Source organism: Trachurus trachurus (genome assembly GCF_905171665.1).
Source record: "Trachurus trachurus genome assembly, chromosome: 14".
NCBI classification, from domain to species: Eukaryota; Metazoa; Chordata; class Actinopteri; order Carangiformes; family Carangidae; genus Trachurus; species Trachurus trachurus.
In genome coordinates this window covers 18473015-18479456 of record NC_139903.1, presented here as the reverse complement: position 1 = coordinate 18479456, position 6442 = coordinate 18473015, and the positions used below count along the sequence as shown (strand labels likewise).

At 37.0% G+C, this 6442-nt stretch overlaps 1 long non-coding RNA gene across 1 annotated transcript; it reads left to right on the top strand.

Moving 5' to 3' along the window:
• Positions 1–2454: 2454 nt before the first annotated feature.
• LOC310996652 lies at positions 2455–5081 on the top strand. Its single transcript, XR_014595907.1, has 3 exons — positions 2455–2496; positions 2654–2822; positions 4391–5081. It is a non-coding gene; the product is annotated as an uncharacterized lncRNA (long non-coding RNA).
• Positions 5082–6442: the final 1361 nt, after the last annotated feature.

Here is a 6442-nt window from a genome sequence, read left to right as displayed (position 1 = left end):
AGTTCTACTATGAATTATACTTCAAAGAATCTTCTCTACATTTTTGTTGATGTTTTCAAAAAGGTGATAACTATAAACTATACCTTGTTCATTACTGATTTCATAGTGAGTGTTAGTGGTGGTGTACTGTACTGCATTATATTGAGAAAGGAACACTTTGAAATATATCAATTGGCTACTGAGTATATAATTATGTTGGGTATTAATATACCCAGATTGAGCAATGTGATGTCTGTATGGTTTAAATATTACTACTATCTCTCCTTTATTAAGGCCAGCAAGATGTCTTGGACAGTCCTCCAAGCAACCAGAGCAACCAACAGTTTAGCAGAGCCAGCACCAGTACAAGTCCAGTAACACAGTCTGACGAGATGGCCCTTTCTGGTGAGTATATGCATTTATTGCACAGAATCATTCTTTTGGGTTAGATGGGCTGAAAAATGTTATAATCTACCAGTAACTAACTGTAATATACTGTAGTACAATCACCAGCAGTGAATTGACAGTGTGCCTATAAATCAGTATCATAAGTTGGGTCTATCTTCTCTAGATTCTGATTCGGTAGCAAATCACACACAACTAATCAGGGATGAACACAGGATATTTTATTACAATGTACAGAAAAAAATGACTTTTGTATCCACCAGTAGCAATCCCCCCAACAAGAATGTGTTGTTCATTTAGTTCCCATGTATAGTCAGTCTGATGTGTATTTTTTTTGCTACTCTATGTGGTGTGTTATATTGAGATCTCGCAAGCTTGTCTGTCCCAAAGCAACAGTGTCATCTCTAGTGTGACTGCTGTGGTGTTGGAAAAGGCTGGATATTCTTGCACCTTTATCCTGGTCCTGGCTCGTAAACTGGATCACTTGTAAATGTTTTCAGACTCAATAAAAGCTCCAACCTAACAAAAGAATAAAAACACACAACAAAAACAGTCAGGTCTCCCAGCCAACAACAGTAAGGGAAAAAATGAAAATTTTCAGCCCAATGCTGATAAAGAAAACTCATGAACTCACCCATGTGACCATGCAGGTAATATTTCCACTGTTGCTGTGCTTAGTTGTTTTCTTTTCCTCCCATTTCCATTACTGCAATCAGTATCAGGACTACTAACTACATGCTGGGGTTAAAATGATATCCACTGACTATTTGTGGAAAGATATAGATGTTTGAGTTAAAATTATGCATGTTACATTATACAATGTGTAAAATTGGATAGCTTTAACTGTTGCATCAGTAAGTAAGTACAAGTTCTTTATGGGTCTGAAAAATAAAATTCGACCAGAACCATGGGTGTTGAAGCCTTGACTCAGCGCATCTCACTACCATTAAGTCTCGGTCTGAACACTGCAAAAAAAAGAGGACAAATGACAGTCATTTCTATATAGTTTTGCCTGGAACCAACATCCCGAAAGAGGAAGAAGGCTTAATGAAAACCCACCTATTATTTAATAACAGCTAATGTTCTCTGTGTTCTCTCCAGGTGGTTACAGTTCAGAAACTCCAAGTTCACCACGGTCAACAAGTAGTTCAAGTACAGATATCACACCTCGTCGACTGTCTGACAACAGCTGGCATTTTAAATTTCAAATTCCTTGGCAGAAGATTCCATCTGAGATCATCAGAAAGTTGGAAAGGGGAAAGCGGCCAACAAAAAGTGAGAGACTTGAAATCATACGGCTCATTGTCAGTGAAATCTTAACCGTGTGCCCAACACCTGGGAAGAAACATATCAGTGAGATAGCAAGGAAGATGACAAAGGCCTACCCTGTGGCATTTACTGATGTCATTGAAGGTGAAGTTGTAGGCAGTGGATATGACTCACTCACCAAACAGATGGTCAGCAGAGTGGACAACCTCAAGAGAGGAAACACTTCACTTTCGTTAAAGAGACAAAGTATTAGCAACAGTGAAGGAGAGGATACCCCAACTCAGAAAAAAAGACTAGACACTTATGGGTGTACAAACTGGCAACCAACACAGCTGCCACCTGATGAAACCCCTGAATCTCAGAAACATGCACAAGAAGAGTTAAAGAAAATGTGGAGAGAAAGATGCTGTGACAGCAAAGCCATTGAGAATATGATGAGAGTCACTTTCTTCACTCAGAGAAAGGACATTATCAGTGGGACTGAGACTTCTGACTTGATAAAGGAATGGCCATATCTGTTTGAGACAACTGGCATGAAGACTCATTTTAAAGAGCTTACAGGTGTGGACATGGAAGACAAAAACATAGCAAATAAATGTGCCAGAGTCATTTCATTTCTTAAATCGGCTGACAAGCCAGGGAAGATGGAGACCATCTTCAGGGAAATGGAAACATCAAGCAAAAATGCTGCAGATGTGAATGTTGCTGTGTTTCTTCCACTACTCCTCAAGTACTTCAATGAAGAAGAAGAAGAACAGATGTTCTACAAAGTGGATCAAACAACCCTGCCCTCTGAAGTGGACTGTGCTGGACTTCCAAGTACACCATGTATTGTTGTTTGCGGTATGAATATTTATCTTTCTCCACCACAATAAATTAAAACCAAAAAACAGAAAACTATTAGTACTATTACTTTGTTATTGTTGTACTGGACTCAGTTGTAAGATGATAATTTAATTGTATTTTTCTCTTGTCCTTCTCTTGTCCCTGTACACAACAGGAAACTCGACTTTGGCGGCAGAGAATTTCATGCTGTCTGTTGACCAGACCATTGTGAATGGCCACATCAGAATCTTCAGTGATGCTCTTTTGCTGATGTTTGGTTCGTACTACTGTATGAACATATCTTACCCAGCAGCCCAAGCATCAACTTTGGAGTTCTTACAGAGGTAAGACACCACTAGTCAATTCAATACATCAAAATAAGATATATAATGCACATACTGTAAAACTGAGCACTGCTCAAGTGCTGAAATGCTGAAATACTCACCTGTTGGTCACAATGTGGTACATTCTCACACCTTTAAGTTCATGATCCACCCATCAATTTATTTTATTTGGATATTATATTTATTTGGGGGAATGCTTAGAGATTTGTGGAGGTGCAGGTGCTTTACTTTCAGCCTACATGCAGAGCAGGAAAGCCTGACTGTGCATGAGCACTCATGCCAGGAATCACTCAGACCAGACAGGAGCCAGCACTGCCACTGAGGAGGCCCCACTAGGAGGTGGAGTTGGGTCGCGGAGAGAAGCAGCGTGGAGCTGCCGAGATGGACCTGTGTTGTGGATATTTCTGTGGGCTGAAGTTTGTTTACTGTTCTGCTCAGCTGTTGGATAATGTTATTAATCTCAGGAGGCTGGAGGAACTTTACTGAAGATGGTGCTGGGTCCTGTCCGGTCTGGGAGACCCGTCTCCTGCCATGAGTAGTTGCAGTCTGCAGGCAGTTGGCAGATAGATCTCCGGTCAGGCTTTCCTGCTGTGCATGTAGGCTGAAAGTAAAGCACCTGTACTTCCACAAGTCTCCAGGCATTTCCTGAATTTATCAAAAGGCCACAATAACAAAATAATAAAATCAAAAACTTCATTTTAATGTTCTGATTTTATTGTAAGAGAAAAACAACCTTATTTTCTCTTTTTCTGATTGAGTTATGAAAGATTGACCCATACACTGAGTAGGACAATGTATTATTGACCTCTTTGAATTTTTTTTTAATAAAATTTCAGGAATTTATAAAAAAAAAAAGACATTTTCTATCACAAGGGAGAGTTATCACTAAAAAATGATGTGAAAACTGCCCCCTACTGGATGAAAATGGTCCAAACTTTACCTGAGAGTTCATTTTTGTTTTTCAGGTTTTTAGACTGACTGTCTCTTATTTATCCTTGATTCATGCTCATGTCAAGTTACAGAAACAAGTGCTTGTTAATTCTTATTTATGAAATAATGACAAAACAAAACTCAAATGCCCAAGAAACCTTTGAGTAGCAGATCCTCCTGACCGAAGTTACGTTATTCTCCCTGAAATAGTATTTACACTACTAATACTAATACTAATAACAGTAATAATGGCTTGGATTTATATAGTGCTTTTCAATCACCCAAAGCGCTTTACAGAAACCATTATTCATTCATACACATTCTTACCAGTGGTGGTAAGCTACGTTTGTAGCCACAGCTGCCCTGGGGCAGACTGAGGGAAGCGTGGCTGCCATTTCACACCGAACCCCCTCTGACCACCTTCAAACATTCAAACACATTCATACACAATTCACATATACAGTACTCACATGTTAATCTTTTCATTACATCACTGTTCCACAGTTCCTGTATGTCCAAATACTCTTTCACAAGCAAGCTCTGTCTACACTGTTGTGTAACTTTTTTGCAAATGTATGACAACATTACATTACAGTACAGTCCACACTTACTAAAGTTGTTTTTTTTTCATTTGACAGGTGCCTCTTCAAGATAAATCCAGACAAGGGATCAAAAGTGGAGCGGAACGCCACCAAAAAACAACTTGCCGTCAGTCCAAAGGTTCTCACACTCATCACCAAAATTGCAGACTACGAGTGGAGGGAATAAGAAGTGCTCACAAGTTATGGATACTTTGTCTAAGTCACAGACTATTATGGATTAATGTCAAGTGAGGTTTCATGTAAGCTATTTGTTATGTAGCTTTGTTATCAATGTTCTAATGAGGTTTGACAAAGTCTGTAATCAATGTTGTGGATTTATGGTTACTTGACCAGGTTATGGATGACTTGGATAGAGTGTGTATTCATTTACAGTGAGGTTTGACTAAGTTTGTTATAAATGTTTTGAATGTATGGTCACTTGACCAGGTTATGGATGACTTGGATAGTGTGGATTAATTTACAGTGAGGTTTAATGTAGGCTTGTAATCCATGTTGTGGATGTACAGTACAGTGACTTGACCAAGTTATGGATACCTTGGATAGAAACAACACTGAATTGGTAACTCAACTTTTTTTTTTTAACTTTTCTTTCATTTCCAAATCAGTTGTTTCAGAGCCATATTGCTATAATAATGGTTACCTGTTACAATAAAAATACTGAAAATGGAAAATTGTAGCTGTTCTTGTTCAGCTTACTCTCATTTGAGTACAACAATTCATTTAAGCCCCTTTTCCCACTGGCCAAAAAACAGTATAAACCATTTAAAATAAAAATAATTCTGGTGTTATTAGGTGAGGAATTTTTAGTTGAACGTCCTTTTAAATATTCAGGAAATTAATGTAAAAGGAAAAAAATGTACACCCAACGTGGAGTTAAGTCTTTTTGGCATGTTTTGAAAGATTAATCAAATTATTGTGTTGTATTCTGTTATATTACATCTAATATAAAGTAATATACAGTTTTTTTTTTACATAAAACAATGCCATTAAAACCAACTAATAACAGCACATTTCTGTAAATTTAAGCATTATTATTCATATTACAATGTTAATTTACCATCTTTATGGGTAACTTAATTGTTTTAAAACGTAAAATGTTTGTAATTAAACGTTAAAAACAACGTAAAATAACATTTGATATGATCTAAAAATGGTAAATTCTTGCAATTTTAAACCCAATATCTAGTTTTTCTACAGTTTTTTGATATATTTTGAAAGATGAATCACATTATTTTTGTGTCATATACTGTTTTATTACATCAAACACAAATTATTATACAACTTCTTTACGTAAAATAATGTCATTAAACCAATTAAAAACAGCACATTTCTGTAAATTTAAGCATTATTATTCGTAATCCAGCATTTACTTACCATATTTTTAGGTAATTTAATTGTTTTAAAATGTGAAAATGTTTTTAAAATGAGGCAAAATCTTGTTAAAATTACAACTAAAAACTGTATTTTAATTATGGAAAAAAACTGTATTTTTATGAGAAAGTAATTTTCCGTTATTTCACAATATTTTTCTGGCGCCCCAGCTGCCGGAAAATTACCGTTTTTTTAGGATTTTTTTTTTTACAGTGTAACCCTCATTTGCTTTAGCTGATAAGTCCCGACATTTCCCACAGTACTTTTCCTAAATCCTGGTGCATTTGTTCAGCAACACATGCAACTAAAAAAAATCATAGGTGCTGGAAGAAGAGGAAGATCATGTTGGTGGGTGGAAAAATGGTCTCTGTGCTTTTGCTATAATGGATTTATAATGGTGGTTGAGCACTGGTATAAAATGGCAGCTTTAGCGGGGACTCAATATTCACTTTTCTCTTCGTGTTATCCAAAATGTGACTGATGGGATTTCTGTCGACTCGCAGTGCTCCTGATTTGGCCTCTTTACTATCTCCCCCGGTCTAGTTTTGAATTCATTCTTGAATAATATTTTATTGATCTGCTGAATCCCCTGAGTGACAGTTTCACATTCTGTAACAAGGCAACCCCATGCCGATTACAATCAATCCATATGTTGATTTTATCAGCCCACACTCGCCCTTCTGTGTTCTTTCTCCAAACACTGACTTTCATGCTTGG